Source organism: Cryptomeria japonica, chromosome 3, assembly GCF_030272615.1.
Source record: "Cryptomeria japonica chromosome 3, Sugi_1.0, whole genome shotgun sequence".
In the NCBI taxonomy this organism is placed as follows: Eukaryota; Viridiplantae; Streptophyta; class Pinopsida; order Cupressales; family Cupressaceae; genus Cryptomeria; species Cryptomeria japonica.
Window position 1 is genome coordinate 905,028,348 of NC_081407.1, and position 18,772 is coordinate 905,047,119.

Sequence of the window (18,772 nt, forward strand, 5' to 3'; positions counted from 1 at the left end):
CAAGCATAAATATTCTTTATTATGACTCTACCACCCTCAACCATGTTCTATATTATGATAAGCATGATACATTTAATTTTTTAATAAACATATAACAGTCTAACTATTTATAAAACCTATAACAATATATTCTCTATTCCAAATTCATCTAAATACTACATTTAATTGTTCTAAACTAATGCATTTATTATTCAGTTTGAACTCTTAATTTTAAACTTAAGCTATTAATTAGCTAGTTTTCTTAAAATATTTATGTGAGCTACATTTCATTGTACCACAATATCTAAACTATATATTTCTACCATATGAACATCAAACAAATCAATATTTCAAATATTTCATTATGTAGGCATTGAATTTACATACTCCCATTTATTATAGTTCTTGAAATTAAAGATTGAGTCATTTTTAATCTTCTTATTATATGGATTTGACATGAACTCATTAACTTTCTAAACTTTTGAAATTTTCACTAGAATATTTTTAATCTACTTTTTAAGGATTTTTATTTTTGTTATGAGAGAAGTTAATTAATTAGACATTAATTTGTATAGGGTCATATCTTTAAAGAAAGGTAAATTTGAAAGTATATTGAAATGAACATGATAATATAGGAGTTGAGAAAATACAACACCACAGGAGTCCAAATAATCTCTGCAAGCTGAAAAACCTGTTACAAGGAGAAGTAATGAAGCAAATCACAAAAGGAAAGAATACACAAGAAAAATATGCTCTAAAAGATGAGAGCTCAATAATCTCCAAAATGTATTGTCAATAATAATCCTTCTTCATACAATGGAAAGAAAGAACTCAACCTTCAATAGGTCAAGAAACCCTAAAAGGGAAAACCTAGGTTTGCACATAATAGTTAATTAAAATAATTAATTATATGCACCTAAAGTTAGCTTAAGTGTAAAAGAGATAAAGGGAACTTAAATAATGAAACAAATATTGTTTAATTAATCAAGTAAATACCCAAATACTCTAACACCCCCCCTTAAGCTAGACTTAGGGAGAAGCTAAAACCTAGAACAACTACTGAAAGCAATAAAGATGGGTCTCGGCAACAAGGCCTGATCAGGTACCCAAATACAATGAAATCTTTATGAACTGGAGAAATAGTGAAAACCACATGGGAACAAAACTCTACTCCAAAAAGAGATAGAAAAAGAATATTATTGAAGCATGAAGAACCTGCAAACTCTGTCAAAGAATGACTGCTGATCTGAAGAACATCCACTGAACTAGAACATGACCAGGTAGAGAAGACTGTAATTTGCATGAGTGCCCTCAAATGACACTACTCGAATCAGGAGGCAAACAAGGCAAAAACAACTGAAATCAAAGATACAGATGGCATGAGAAACCAAAGCTTGAAGACCTGATCAATCGAACCACAGAAGCATTAGAACCAACAGGATAAACCTCCCCATAATGCGAAAGTGGGAGAGAGACAGGAACACTGAAAAGGATAGCCAAAAACAACTGCATGATGAAGAACCAAGAGCATCAAAGGTGCCGAGACACATCATCATGGGGCGAATGTCATGGAAGGAACACTCACTTGCCAAAGGAAGATGGCAAACAACAAGCAAACATCAACCCCCTCGTGGCACTTGATCAATAGTGCTTGTACAACAAGACACAAGATATGCAAGATTCCAAGTAAACAATGCATGATGGCACTTTATCTCAGCGCGTTTGCATAAATATAAGCTACAATGATAAGAAGACTAGAAAAAGAAACGAGAATCAAAATAGAGACACCCTACGCAGAAAAGAGATCCCAGGACCTGAAACAACCACAATATCCACCAGAGTGCTGAAAAACAAAAAACTGAATAAAATATGCATGGAAAAGAATATGGAAATAAAAATCATATTTATAGAAATTACACAGAACAAGCTTTTCGAAAATATAAAGTTTTTGAAAAACAGAGTTCGGATGCTCATTTTACGTCTCCCAGAGTGCAAAAAAAGAGACCTCACTTTGACTATAAAAAAGCATAGTCAAAAAGAAAAATTAGAAAAAATTACCAACACCATGAGGTCAGCCTCAGAACTAGCTTTCTGACGCCTATTCATTTTCGAAAAAATGACTCCGTATGCCCAAGATAGGGCCAAAAAACCAAACCCCCCCCTGAAAAAGCCAAAAAAGGGGTCTGGTGGCTAGTGGGTGGTCAGGTGGCCAAGGAGCGGCGCTCTGGTGGTGGCTTGGTGGAGCCCCAATGGCGGGGCAAAGATCCGGTGGCGGTCCGGTGGCTCGACGGCTGAGGGGGTCGGGCGGCGGGGGCCGAGAGGCGGCAGCCGAGGAGCGGGGGGCCGTAGGCAGCAGCGGCGGCAGCAGGGTTGCCGGAGGGAGGCCGGAAGGGGGTCGGTGCCGGAAAGTGCAGGGAGGCCGGCAGGGGGTGCGGGGTCTGAGGTCCTGCATGGTCTGCGGAGCTAGCGGGCCCACGGTACCCTGCGTACCGTGGGATCCCCCCCCCCCAAAAAAAAAAAACTTTTCCCAAAAAATTTTCTTTTTTAAAAAAAAAACTTATTTTTTTCACTTGTTTTTTTTTTTTCAATAAATTTTTTTAAAAACAAATTTCGGCTTGCGTGCCGTAAAAAGGCAAAAAAAAAAAAATTTCAAATTTTTTTCTCGATCTGCGTGCCAGGGCCGTATAACCTGGATGTGAAAAAAATTCACCCAGAGGCTCAGGAACCAAAATAGCTCAAATTTTATATGACCATAGGGGTTTTCGGGTCTTCTAAGCACAATGGTGAAGTTAGTTTAGGCCCAAAGTGCTAAAAAAAAGGTCAAACCCTAGGTACATAAAAAAATTCCTAAAACCCCAGATCTGCTTTCAAAGCCAAAAATTCTCAAAACAAAAACAGGCAGCTACAGATCTGAAGCTCTGACACCATATAGGAGTTGAGAAAATACAATACCACAGGAGCCCAAATAATCTCTGCAAGCTGAAAAACCTGTTACAAGGAGAAGTAATGAAGCAAATCATAGAAGGAAAGAATACACAGGAAAAATATGCTCCAAAATGTATTGTCAATAATAATCTTTCCTCATACAATGAAAAGAAAGAACTCAACCTTTAATAGGTCAAGAAACCCTAAAAGGGAAAAGCTAGGTTTGCACATAATAATTAATTAAAAATAATTAATTATATGCACCTAAAGTTAGCTTAAGTGTAAAAGAGATAAAGGGAACTTAAATAATTAAACAAATATTAATCAAGTGAATACCTGAGTACTCTAACAGATAGCAGAAATCAACTCTTCAATATCTCTTGCTTAACAGTCTTGTTTATGTTTATATGTTTCAAAGTTTAATCTCATATCAATATAACAAATTCTTATCTACCTTTTGTTTTTGAATATATATACTATTATTTTATAGACACTTAGTTAAAAAGAAGTTGTCAACATACTGATTATTCAATCTAATGATTTATAATTTACATTCTAATCTTGCTTCCACCCCACCCTACCCTACCCTACCCTACCCTACCCTACCCTACCCTTTCCCTATATATTTATCTATTTCTTTATCTCTATCTTAAACTCTCCCTCTATTTCTTCCCCTCAATCTATCTCTCTCTTTATCTTTATTTCTTTATTTTTATCTCCCTCTCCCTCTCTCCATTTCTCTATCTATTTATTTCATCCTTTTTCTCTCCTTTATCTTCATCTCTACTTCGATCTATTCTAAAGTAACCATTTACATCTCTTGTTTAAAAAGAATAAATGCTACAAAGTGTGAAAGTCAACATGCCGACTATTCAATCCTCACGGTTTTTTCTTAATCCTTTGTGATTCGGCACTAGCTACTTTCCAACTCAAATGACAATAAAACTCGAAAACAAAGTTTAACCAGGAAAAGTGAAGGCGTTCACACAAATTTGAGGAGTGCATTCTAAACTCAAATTGTATGACTGTGCATTCTTGTTCTTGTACTTCAAATCATACAAAGGAAGAGACGATCGAAGACTATCAAATCAATCAACAAGTAATATTTGTTTTCATCTTTAAGATTTAAACTATATTTCATGGCCGCTTTCAATGTCATCGATGCCAATGATGTCGTGGACCAATATTGGTTTGTTAAGTTTGGTAAAGAATGTCTAATACGTAAAGTGAAAAGTGAGTATATCATCTCCAAGACCATACTAATCTAAAATTGACGAATATTTGTGTCGATCTTTAAAACCGTCAAAAACGGACCGGGGATCTACAGGTTATAACATACTCGGCTGTCGATATCATAGATATAATTAATTATGTTTCTGTTTCCCTAAAACTAAACCTTTCAAGAGCGGACAATGGAAAAGGCAAAAGTTTGATTAGCGAAGTAGAAATATAAAAAATTATTAACGCCTGTCGATGTAATACATGAAATATATTTCTCTTGCAAATATATATAAGATAGTGAGTGAGTGGTCATCGTATAACAAGGACTAGGGGTTTCGAGAAAGGAGAAGAGAAGAGAAGAGAATGGGGGTATTGAAATGGGTGTTGGTATGTTGTGTAATGATGATGATACTATGTAATGTGTACAAGTGTGAGTGAAAGGTGGGGAAGAATGGCAGTGAACAAGTTTGAGAAAGGAGGAGATGGAGGTGGACCTTCTGCTTGTGATGGGCACTTCCATTTCGACAATGATCATGTTAGTTATAAATGAACAAAGAAATTAATACAAATAGCAGAAAGCTAATAACATAAACGCAAAACACAAGTTTAATGTGGTTCACCACTAAGTGGCTACGTCTATCAAAAACGCAGGGAGTCTTTCTATTAATCGATAACGCAATAATACACAACTCTACAATACATGACTGTACACGTCTATATATACATTCACATTCAGGTTTGGAATGAAGAGTCTGGAGAAGATGAAGGGTCGTGGCTGTTGGGTTTCACATCCCAACAATCTCCCACTTGAAGCTCAATCGGCACAGCCATGCCTCAACATTCCCTACATTTCCAATTCTTCACCTCGCAATCAGATGCATCAAAGACTTCAATTTTGCCAGATTTTTCTTAGAGACTATACGAATTAGTCTTCTCCAAGCCAAATTGCAGTCAAAGATATCTCCTCCTACTAAAAACTCAGACACAACTCCACTTTTTGGATGTTCAAAAAACACTCCATCATGATCACCTACTCCTATGCTCCCCTTCTTTGCAATTTTCACAATTGGAAAGGCTTTTATCGCCTCTTCATTTGTCGTGACTCTTTGTCTCCATTCTGGGTCCCGCGTCTCCTGTAACTGCAGTTTGAAGGCCAATTCTGGGTCTCTGCATGCAAACATGACTACACTTAATTCCATATACAGAGGAGTAATGATGTATGCATTTTCTTCCATCAACAGGTAATCCATGTCATGAATACAGTCATATGCAGTGCGACTATCGCCTGGCATGAGTGAGGGACCATTCTGCGCACCTTCTTGAATCACTATCAATTTTTGCATATCAACTAACACATGTATGCCCTTCACTAGTCGAGCGTATCCATTCTCTATTGGGCAAGCACTTTCAGTTTTGTTGAATAAAACCGGTCTAGCTAGCCTTCGACTTAGAGCATCTTCTTCACCATGGTATCCAACACACCATGGATCCACCATTACCAGATCCATATCACAGTGAACATGGCCACCACTCCTAGAAAGAATATGATTGTTCTTCTTATCCTCTGAAACATCAAATTTGAAATGGGAAAACATTCTCTCCAATCGATTAAAACATCGAGCATAACAGTTCTGCTGCCAAACGGAAAAGGTTTTATGGGATAATGCCTGCCCATGGCCTCTGACCACTCCATACACTCCTCATTAGCACTACTGTAATGGTCTGCATCATATTCCTTAGGCGCAAAAAAAACCACAGCATTACCCTGCGTGGACTGCTGAGACTTTGTCGCAAGAATGTCTCTTCTCTGGTCCATGGTATTGAACCCAGTATCGATAGCAGCAGCAAGGGCTGGAGGCAAACACTTCTTTTTAGATTTTTCAATGGAATTCGCCACAACAGTGGGACAATTCTCATCCTCCAGGTTGTCTTCACTCGCCCATTTTTGCTTAAATAACAGGGACTCCGCAAGGTTTTTGTAAGGAAGAGGAGTAGAGTCGATTCTCATGGGTGTTTCAAGCCTAGGAGAGGCTTTAGTAGAAGTCTCTTTTTTCTTCTCGCTTTCTCAGATTTGTTTTCTTTCTTTATTGATAATCTAGAAGGGCCTTACATCGCCTAGCACAGCCTCCACGATGTTGTCAGTTTGAGTCCCCTCTTGCTCCTCCTTCAACCAAGGAATCAATACAAATGACGACATGGCATCCATGGGTATCTCCTCATGCCACCAGAAACCCGACCTCTCATCGTTCTATTCTCGAGAACCTGAAACATTGTCTAATGTGATAAAAATGGTATTGAGGGCAGCCAATTCCTTTTTCAGCTCTTCATTTCTTTTTTCTACAGAAAACTTCCACTCTTTGGTAAATTTCTCTTTCAATTTTGCCATTTCATCTTCCATATGGCATATTCACTCTGCGTGAATTAAATTTTCCTCCTGTAGTTTCTCAATTCGTTCGTATAGGTAATCTTTCGAGTTGTAGGCCTCAACTTCTTGAGTGTCATCTTCATTCGCCAGTTCTAAGACAGCTTCCTCCTCACCCCAGGAGGCCTCTTCCTCATCTTGGAAGGAAAACAAATCAGTCTCTTCTTTTTCAAACAACGAATATAACAAACCCTCTTCTTCTTCAAATGAAGTCTCCTCCTTTTCCTAGCCATCCCACCAATGTCGTTTGGTTTCAACCTCCACTTGGACATCACTCTCTACTGAGTCTAGATTGCCATGAAATTTTTCAATGACCGATTCAACTTCATCATCTGAATCGGCTTCATCATTTGAATCTTCAGCCTGTTTGTCAATAACATAAAAGCACCCAGGTTCGGGATCAAACACAAAGTAAGGGCACCCATATCCAGGATCAACTACCCAATCGGATCCCATCTCTACTCAATGTTTCATCGTAGCTTTGATACCAATTGTTAGTTATAAACAAGCAAAGAAATTAATACAAAACAACATAAAGCTAATAACATAAACGCAAAACACAAGTTTAACGTGGTTCACCACTAAGTGGCTACATCTACCAGAAACGTAGGGAGTCCTTCTATTAATCAATAACACAATAATACACAACTCTACAATACATGACTGTACACGTCTATATATACATTCACATTCAGGTTTGGAATGAAGAGTCTGGAGAAGACAAAGGGTTGTGACAGTTGGGCTTCACATCCCAACAGATCACTAGGTGGCTCTTCCTCCTCCCACCTTTCATCACAAATCCAATTGTTTTTCGCAAAGTGAAAATCAGTATGCGAGGGAAGTCTATGACGGCCACCATCATTGAGGAATACATGAAGTTGTGTAAGGATGACATCGTTGACGCCTCTGAAAGTGTTTGGAAATCCCTCGGTGTGCGCCATACCGATAATGACTTCGGCCTCATGCCCATCACCTGGCATTTAATCTCCTAGTGATCATCCTCATTCCTCATGCCCATCACTTGGCATTTCATCTCTTGATCATCCTCATCCTCATCCTCATGCATAATAATAACCTCAATCCACTTTACCACCTATTCTGCTTTGTCTTAGCTACTGTTCCATAATAATAACCTCAATCCACTTTACCAGCTATTCTGCTTTGTCTTAGCTACTGTTTCCTTTTTCTTGCACACGATCAATCCATGAATTACTTCTCTAGTTGTTCGCTGCTTTTTAGGTTTTTGTTTGTGTTCGAAGGTTCATACCTTTATTGCTCGTTCGATCTTTTGCACTTAATGGCAAGAGATTCCTTATCAATTGGTATGATCATTGTGGCATTAAAAATATTTTCTAAGATAGGTGGTTGATCGTCTTCAACCAACCTCTTTAAAGTAATTGTGAAGTTGAGGATATCCAAATGAATGGAAGAACATGTTAGATATTTATCTTGGAAGGATCTTAGCAATTGTGAAAGAAAAATAAAATGGTACAATCATATATTGTGGTAATGCACCATTAACCTAATTTTTCATGAATGAAATAAGTCATATTGAGATCGACTATTATTTCATATAAGGGTTTATAGAATATTGAGAAATCAAAGTTCTATTTTGTAGATCTAAGAAACAATTCACAAATAGTTTCACCTAGGACAATTTTAAATTTCTAAGTATTTTTAATATCATGAGTATAACGACAACAACTTTAAGCCTTTGTAGTCACTTCATATATAATTAGTTTCAAAGATCTTTAGATTATAATGGATAGTCAATTTTAGAAAGCTTACAAAGTTATCTTTGGAGGAAATATATAGTGGCTTTGATAATATACAATGGGCATGTTGCAAATACATAAGGTTGAGTATAAGCAATAAAATTTTTACGTCTTTCATTTCTTTCCAAGATCTCTTAGATTGAAATATGAGAGATCTCTTAGATCGAAAGACATCTCTTCTTGTACTTCATTTATTTTTCGAGGCTCTGTTATTAGCATCTAGATCTGTGTCCATTTTTTTATAGAAAAATTTTTGGAGGGAAATTCATTATTAGTAGATGGAAATCAAAATGAAGTGTATTTCTTTTATTAGGAATAAGGAGGTAGTTGATAGAGAATAAAGGAGAGTAGAAAATACTGGTTATAAGAAGAAAAAAAAAACTCCAAAACATATATGTAGAATAATAACAACAAATCGAATAAGGTGAATACATCTAGTAATTCTAGAGAAAGAATATATAACAACAGCTCTATAGAGAGTATGAACAACAACAAATAGAACTACTTGTAAATATTTTTTTTATCTATTTACAAATGCTTTTACACATTTTTGATAAATAATAATTATATTACGTGAGTTTGATAAAATTATCTCCATAATCTTCTTTGCTTTTTATTCCATAAGCTCTATTACAGTGCATTCTCATAAAATAGTAGGTAGTTGCTATGACAAAAACATCATCTATAGAAGATCAATTTTATACTGTACCAATGTGACTAATATTCTTCTTTACCTTTAGGCAATCATTACATTAATAATGATACAATTGATATAAAGTCCAAACAAAACTTCCCCTTGCTAATATTATGATCGAAAAGAAAAGGAGCAATTAACATACAAAGGAAGAGACAAGATTATCGAATCAATAGTTAATATTTGTTTCGATCTTGAAAACCATCCAAAATAGATCGAAGATAGTTAAGTTTTAATACTAATTTTATAGTCAAATTTCGATATCATCGATATAATTAGTCGATAGGCGGAAAATGCCCTACCAAAATTGTCTCATGCTCGGAAAGTCTCTCACATCCATCATGCATGTCCCCACCGAAATTGTGTCACTCGGAAACTCTCTCACGGAGATGGCAACTATCTCCATCATTAAAAGGTTACCTCTAGGTACCAATGACTTAGGGGTGGATTATAGTCCTCCAAATATCCAAATTTTGTTGAGTAATTATGCTTTTGTGTTTGAGGATATGCGTCCAAGACTTCACCCAAACAAGGGATTCCAACACACTATTGAGTTGGAACCAGGGATAAGGTTTATCATTGTGACTCGTTACTGTCATCCTTGTAATGTTCTCTTTTGTTAGATCGAGGGTTTCTAGTTAACTCAATTAAATTTAATGATAGCACATAAAGTAATCCAAGAAAATTATAAGATATTGTTAATGAAATTTACACTATCAAACACCACCTTATTATAAGATATTGTTAATGATAGCACAGGAAAAGAATAAAGGTCAAAATTAGAGTGTTAACAATATTTTACAGTATTTTGATCTTTATTTATTCTTTAAGGTTTTGGAGTCAAATATCAACCCAACAATGAACTGCATTAATAGGTTTAGGTTACTGTGATTTCTTGTATTAACTCAAGCTTATTGACAGGTACCATAAAACCCCCATTTATTGAAAACCTATTAAATTCAAAGTAGAAACTTAATGATATATTGCTACTGGTAGTGCATGACAGAAATACATTTAGCAAGGGATACAACTTATAAATCCCAAACTACCAATTTACCCACTAAGAAATGGTAATATAATTTCAGATTTTTACATAACCAAACCCACTCACAAATTGTCTAAAAGTGTCAATACAACAGAATGCACTGAATTATGACATATTTACATTCTCTACAACTGCCTAACAAATTGTCTGAAAGTGTCAATACAACAAAATGCACTGAATTATGACTCAAAAACTCTCCCAGAATGTTGAGGTGACCAAACACAATCACGAACAAAGGATTGATAAGGTGGAACAATCCATGGCTGAGATTAAGAAAAATCTCAATAACTTGGTCGACATTAGTAAAGAAGCCATGAACAACAGCATTAAGGGGCTTGAAAAGATTAATGACATGGTTGCTGATTATAGATCATATCACAGTGATCTGATGAAAGATCTTGGAGGAGATGATATGGCTGGTGGAGATGACAAAACCACTAGACCCAATTCTAGAACCAAAATCAGAAGAAGCAACAAGGGTACCTCCAGATTCATCATGGAGGAGCTTGAGGAAATCAACAGGATTTCCATCCAAAAGAACAAGGATTTGGTGCTCCTACTTAACTGAGAGATTTTTCTTTTCCTTTGGCTTGTTTGACTGTGTTTCCTTTATTTTTGTTTTTGTTCGGGGTTGGTCCCCTATTTTGTTGTTGTTTTGTTGCCAGTTTGGCTGTTGGCCGACTATTGTACAACTTTAGGTTTCAAGTCCTTGTAAAACCCATTTATTTCTATCAAAAACAAAATGCATTGAATTATGACTGATTTGCATTCTCTACAACTGCCTCACATTGCTATGACTTTATATGATTGTCCCAACTATGAACAGGAGGTGTAGGGTGATAATATGAGTTGTTTCAATGATTCACAAAGTTTGCAACAATATTAATAAGGTCAGGCCTGCACAAATCTGCCAACCATATCTGTACTTGGGGTTTGGCACATACTCAAAATGCAATATCAGACCCATAATAGTTGGAGTAGCTTTAAAAATGTCCAGTGATCCCTTTGTTGTATGTGGTGCTCATATCAAGCCTTGAAAGTTGGTAATCAGGCTCTAAACAAAAAAGAAAATACTTGAAATTTCTAGCTGCTAGGGTTTGGCTAATAATGTACCCTATATGTTTTAAATTTTACTTCCTCAATGCAACACTCAGCTAGGGTAACTCAGATCCAACTCTAAATGATGTCTAAAATCGAAAAAATGTCACGTGTTATTAAAAATTTGCAATTGGGCCTTCTATTTATTTTTCCAGAGAATGCATCATTCATGGCACGTTATGATTTTTATGTATATTACCACCAATTTATTAAAAGAGACCGAGGGGCTTAGGTTAAAAATTAATAAGCCTTAATAAATAATAATAATAATCATATTAATAATGATTATTATTATACAATTATGAACAGTTAGAGATTAGATATTCCATATTTTAACCCTTTGTTCAATAGCTTAAAATTCGAGTCATACATAAACTTATCATGACAAAACCAAAAATACAACAGTTTCACTTTCAGGGCAATATTTTTATGATGACAACCACAACCATTTATTATTATTATTATTATTATTATTTTAGTTACTGAGACATAAACACAACACTTAAGAATTTCCAGGGCTCAGAACTTGGCTTTATGACCAACTTTTCTTTCATGCTAGTGCTGCCGATTTCCCAATGCAATGAACACAAAGTTTATAATATTTTAAAATTTTATCATGAAAAACCCACTAAGGGATATTATTTTATGAGATGATAGCTCATAAAGTCTTAAGAGTTTTATTATGGGGCTTTTGTGAATTATTAAAAAAAGTCAAGACATTTGTAGCACATTTGTCTAGCCATTTGCACTCAAGTAAGAATAAAGATAATACAGAGAATATCATACTTACTAATAGCAGATGCAGGAGATACTATAACAATAAAGAGGAATACAAATATTTATATCTATCCAAATAGTATAATGAAGAAGTTTAAGATGGTATGTGTTATGTTGTCTCAAATGAGTAAGAATTTTACAAGTAGAAAGGCTTGGTATCAGAAGTGGAGGAAAACAAAGACAGTGCAGAGACTATCATACTTAGTAATAGCAGATGCAGGAGATACAGGATGCAAGGACATGTTTCATTGATGTTAACGAGGTGGGAGAAAAGTGAAATATGGGATATTTTGGATGTCCTAAGATTACTTAAAGTAAAATAAATTATTGTACATTTGGGTTCAAAATCTATATTATATGCTATTATGTTGATTTTTAATGGTGATCTACTTGTAACTTGTGAAAATTGTATGCCAGTCATTAGAGTTTATATTTTGTGTCTACATATATTGGCAACATTGGCGCTAAGCATAGTCTTAATAGAAAATACCAATTGCGAGAGTCATCTTTGACATCTCTTGGTAAATGTGACCTATGTAGTATATGCATTACAACCCATTAAAATCAGATCAACTGTATGGAAAACACAAGAAGCTTCAACAAATATAGTTTTCTCTATCAGCTCTAATTGAATTCATTTCATGAACAACTGGGTCTTTACAATGTTGGGGATTTTATTTCTAAAGGTAGCATTTGAGCATGTAGGCTGATTGAGTTTAGTCAAGAAGACAAAGGCACTTCTTAATATTCTTGAAAATAAATATTTTGCTAAAGGAAAAAAAGAATACCAAATACCTCTATCAACACCCTTACTATAAGGAAAACTTGAAAATTATGCCAGTAGAATAGAATTTATGTTTTCTCTATTATGAAAGTCAACCATGAACAATGGAGCTATTATCAATACTCACATGTTTAAGAGAACAGATGGCAAGAAAATCAATATAGATGAACTCAAAGCACTACTTGCACTTATAAACCTATATCTTTGAATGTGAAGAATCCTTGGTTTTCGATTACGGGAAAACCAGGTTTTGAAGGGACCCTGAAACCCTTTTCAAAGGAGCCATAAAAGATAAAAGCATTAAGAAACTAAACGGAAAGACTATGAAAAAACCAGCAAAGTGCTAGGCAAAATCCAGCACAAAAGTCCAACACTACCAGCAACAACTAGCAACAACCAACAAAAATAGAAAAAAAGACAAATTACTTTATGTTTTTAAGGGCATTAGCCACTTTCTCGCTAATCCCTTGCATTTCTTTGATATTCTCCTTGAGGATAGGGATTTCCTTTGATGAAGCCAGGGTAGCCTTTTTCAAGCTCTCCCCGATCCTTTTAGCTGCACCTCCAGGAGCCCTATCCACATTCCCAGCCTCAGTAGTAGCCTCTTCAACATCAAGGTCCACAATAGACTTGGTAGGGCTGGGACCATCAAGGTGTTTGGCTATTTCCTCCATTTTTGTGGTCGCAGAGTTGAGGATCTCTGGAATCAGAATCAGGAATTTCTTCATGGCAGCCTTCCCTTCCTCCAGCTTGCTGATCTGAACTTCCAGCTTCTCCACCTTTTCGTCCATTTCCTTTTTCCTTTGCTCCAGTTTGCTTTCACCTTTCTATCTCTGCTCTTCCTGATGTTTAGCATTTTTTCCATTTTATTAATTCTTTCATAAACCCATCTATCGAAACCCAGATGAGCATCAGACTGGTTCTTAAGCTTATCCAGAATAAGCATACCAGTATTCATCTCATCACCAGCTCTATCCTTTTCCATGCTCGTATCCTTTTTATCCTTGTTCAGTTCTGTTTCCATTTCCTCATCCTCCTATTTTTTCTGGTTATCTAGCTCCTCCATTGGCTGGTTGTTGAAATCACCAGGGCTCACACTGTGGATAGGTTCCTACTTATTACCCTCATCCTCTTCCTGTTTTTCCTTCTTATTACCACTGTCCATTCTGGATGTTTCCTTGACCGAGTTGTTCTGATCGGAATCTTCCTCTTCTCCTCCTTCCTCTTACCCCACTTCCTCATCTTTCCATGCTCTCTGCCGTGTTAGTATCATCAGTCTCCATATCACTAACTTCTTTTCCCATATACTCAAGATCAACCTCCACATCCTTATGTTTATGGCTCAATTCCGTGTCCTCCACATTTTTCTTCACAGAACCTTTTTTAGCCTTTTTACTCTATTTCTACTGGTCCTTGTTGGGCCCAAAATCCTCACTTTTCCTCTTGCCTTTGCCCGAGGATACTGACAACCTTTTGTTTTCCTGAATCGTCAAAATCTTACAATGCTCATAAATGAGCAAAATAAGACCATAATGTAGCACAGGAGAAGAGGGGTTCTTACTGTGCTTGTTCAATGAGCGCGACGGGGACCTGAAAAGGTAATAAGGAAGAGACACCCTTTTCTCATGCCTAAAGTTCTTTAGAAGCACACAGTGATAGGTATGGACCCTAGTGAAGTGGCCCTCCATAGTGATATACTCCATAATGGCATTAAGCACAAAACCCCATTTTTTTTTAATGTTAGATGCTTCATAATACCCCCCAGATGATTTGCCTAATTTATCTCTCTCCTTATCTTTGCACGGAAAAGCTTCACAGCATTATTGGAGACTTTCAAGTCCCTAAAGAAATTGAGGCCAATATGGGGCATACCTGTGACCGTAGAGATGAGGTCCGCGTCCTACTTGAATTTGACACCATGGATTTTGAAAGTGCCATTTTTCCAGTTTTCAGTCACTCTAGTAACCACCAAGTTAACTCTTCTTTTGTCATAATCTGCCAGTTTTTCCATGAACGATGTCATTAAACCCTTCTCTAGCTTCATCCGGACCTTGGGCATCTCTCGCCATCTAGAAAGGTTGTCGGGTTCCTCTCTTCTAAGGTCACCTCCCATTCTTTAATTCGTTCTGTGATTTTTCTTCTTCAGCAAATTCGAAGCGAGCTTCCAAATGACGCTCGGACACTTGCAAATAAGCACCCACAGAACATGCAAACTTTAAATATTCTTATTTAAAACTCTACCCTTCTGACAAGCTATCATCTCCTTTTTAAAGTTTTGATGTTTAATCATTAATACAACCATGATTAAAATGCAATCTTTCTTTCCCCATAATTCTATCCTTTCTAATGAGGTCTTTAATATTGAAATCAATATTATCTTCACCATTCCATATGCTTTGTTTTTTTGATATAATGCTAAGGTTAGCAAGACCGTCCGCGATCACATTTTTTCTCTCTAAAAGAATGCTTAATAATAACAACTTTAAAAGTAGTAATAATTTCTTTGGCCTTAAAAATGATATTTTCGATAGACCACGAAGGCTCAGCTTCACTCTTTAGGCATTTAATAATATTAAGAGAATCTCCCTCCAACCATAATTTGTCATGATTGAGATATTTAGCAATAATCAAAGTATTAAGGGAAGTCGAAGCTTCAACATAATGGATCGTTTGGTTCCCCAAATGACCAAAAACAGCCACAAGACAACCTCTAGCAAAATTTCTGACAATACCCTCATATCCAGCATTGCTAGGATTTCCCTTAGATGCCCCATTGAAATCGACCTTGATCCATCCCTGGGGAGGAAAGCTCTAGAAAAGATCATCTCTACCTTTATCCTTGCTATTTCTACTATTGGAAAGGTTCCATCTTTCATTAAAATCTTCCTTAGCAGATAATTCAGTATCAATGCCATATAAGCAATCATGGATCCCTCTATAAATTTTTTCCACCACCACTTCAAGGTTCCCACTTTTTTCCCTAAAAATCCCATTGTTACGCTCCTTCCAGATGTTCCAGGTGACAATGGGGAGAATAAGTTTCCAGAGCTCAACATTCTTAGAATTAGAGCTAGGGAAAAACCACTGCTGCCAGAACTCTTCCACTGAGTTCGGGAAAACCCAGCTCAACTTCCACTTATTAAGAATTATATTCCAAATATCCTAACTGAAAGTGCACTGGTAGAGGATATGGCAGGCAGACTCCTCCTCCCTGCAGCAAAGAAATCACCTATTGGGAAAACAAATCCACCCTTATGGAGATTATCAAGGGTTAGCACCTTATTTTGGATAAAGATTCAAAAGAAGATATTAATTTTGGGAGTCAAATTCTTCATCCACACTTTTGCCCACAAAGGAATCTCATCTGAAACTTTGTAATGTATAGAGACAGCTAAAGAAACAAAATAGCGCCCATCAAAAGTTTCCTTCCAAATCATACAATCCTCGGAATGCTCCATGAAGATTTTGGAAGAGAGAAAGGTCTCCAAAAATCATAGGCCCAGACAAACTTGGCTAAACTCAATCCACATACCATTTCTCCAGTAGTCCCTAACAAGGTCTCCATACCTTCTTTTAAACCAGTCTTTCCATTCATTAAAAATGGGGATTTCCTCTAGCAGTTTATCCATTAGCCATATGTCCTCCCAGAATCTGATAATTCTCCCATTACCCAGTTTCCACTTTATTCCAGCAACAGCCTAGACTTTAGCCATGTGAACAACATTTGAAATAGCAGAGCCATCCACAAGGAAGGAATTATCCATAAATTCTTCATCAAATGATTGCATATGAAGGTATTTCTTTTTCGAAATATAATTCCATTCCCTTTCCTTCCCTTTCATTCTCCAAATTTGTTTAGCTAAAAGGGCATTGTTCATAGTCATAACGTTCCTTATTCCCAGGCCCCCAAAAGCCTTAGGAGTGCAAATATTATTCTAGACAATAAGGGGGATTCTATTTTTATCTTCCACTCCTGACCATAAGAATTTTTTTTGTATTCTTTCAATGGCCTCAACAAACTTCATGGGGATCTTATATAGACTAAGGGCATAGATAGGCAGATTTTGAAGAGTAGCCTTAAGAATCATCACCTTACCCACTTGGCTGAGGAGGGATCCCTTCCACCCAACCAGTTTGGAATTAAATCTATCAACCAGCTTCATCCAGAAATTCTCTGAAGGCTTTAAGCATAGAGGGAGACCCAAATAAGTAGAAGGAAACTCTACAATTTTACATCCAAGGATCCTTTCAATCCTTCTTTGTCTATCCACATGGGTGTTGATGAAGAACAAAGAACTCTTATCCCAATTTATTTTTTTCCCAGAAGCATCTTCATAGGAATCCATGAAAATCTTCATATTTCTAGCTTCTCTTATGGTAGCTTATCCCATGGTAATAGAGTCATATACGAATTGTTCATGAGTATAGGTTAAGTTGGACGAGGAAGGCTTAAGGCCTTTGAGTTTCCCTTCCTCCACACTTCTCATAATAAATCTACCCAAACTTTTAGCCAAGATAGTAAACAAGATAGGAGAGATAGGATCCCCCTGCCCTAGGCCTCTAGAACTTTTGAAGAAACTAGAGGGAGATCCGTTAATAATAACTACAGAAGTGGTAGTACTAGTCAACTGAGAACATAGCTGTATCACCTTTTCCCCAAACCTAAAAGCTTTCATAATTCTGAAAAGGAATTGCCAATTCACTCTGTCATAGGCCTTGGACATATCCAACTTCAGAAAAAAGCCCTATTTTTTAGTGACAGTTAGAGAATGAATTTTCTCATGAACCGAAATGATGGAATCCAGAATCTGTATACCAGGGATAAAACCATTTTGCTGGGCAGAAATTATGCGAGGAAGGATATCCAACATTCTAGAAGTGAGCACCTTAGATATAATCTTGTAAAAAGAATTACAAAGACTAATAGGTCTAAACTTATTGAGAGAATCACCTCCAGGGATCTTAGGGATGAGGACAATAAAGGTAGCATTAATTTCTTTGAGAAGCTGTTTAGACCCAAAGAATTCTTTAACACCATTATAGATTTCAATCTCCATAATATTCCAATTTTTTTGAAACAAGAAGATAGGGAATCCATCCAGATCAGGAGACTTGTCTCCAAGAAAGGAAAAAACTGCCTTTTTGATCTCCTGATTCGAAGGGATCCTAGATAGATCTTTGTTGTCATCCTCATTTAAAATGGTAGGGATAGCTTGAGCAAGAAGGTCTTGATTTCTGATATCCAGAGAATCCTCACCACCCAAAAGATTACTAAAGAAATCCACAGCTTCCTTTCTAATTTCATCTTCATCTGACAAAATACCCCTATTACTGGATAAGTCGGAGATCCTGTTGGCCGCCCTATGCTTAAGCGCAGTCACATGGAAAAACCGGGTATTTTTATCACCTTCCTTCAAATATAACGCTCTTGATCTTTGTCTCCAAAAGGTTTCTTCATTAGAGATAATTTCATGGTATTTGGAAAGTAGTCCGTTTTTAGAATTCCTCAAATCCTTAGAAAGGCCTTCCACTTGAATTTTATCCTGAACTTCTTTAATATCTATCTTAATATTGGCTTTCATTTTGAAGATATCTCCAAAAGTCTCTTTATTCTAGATTTTGACTTTGGCTTTGATAATATTAAGCTTTTTGGCCACTTTGAATAAAGCAGTACCCTCAACCTCTGAATTCCACCACTGAGAAACAAAGTTTTCTAGAGAGGGGTGGGATAACTAGGCTTTTTCAAATCTAAATGGAAAATTACGTTTTGAGGAAGTAGGATTGGTAGTGAAAGAGATAGGATAATGATCAGAACCAATCTTAATGATAGACACTGGAGAACAATTATACTTAGAGTACCATTCAGGGGAGATCGGGGATCTATCCAACCTAACTTGAATGAGATCAAGGCCAATTCTTCTATTGGTCCAAGTATAATTAATCCCTTTGAGATCCACATCCATAAAAGCTTGATCATTGATAAAGTCCATGAGATCTTGTCTTCCATCTAACTGCAAAGGAAGGCCTCCCATCTTTTCATCCTCTTTTAAGG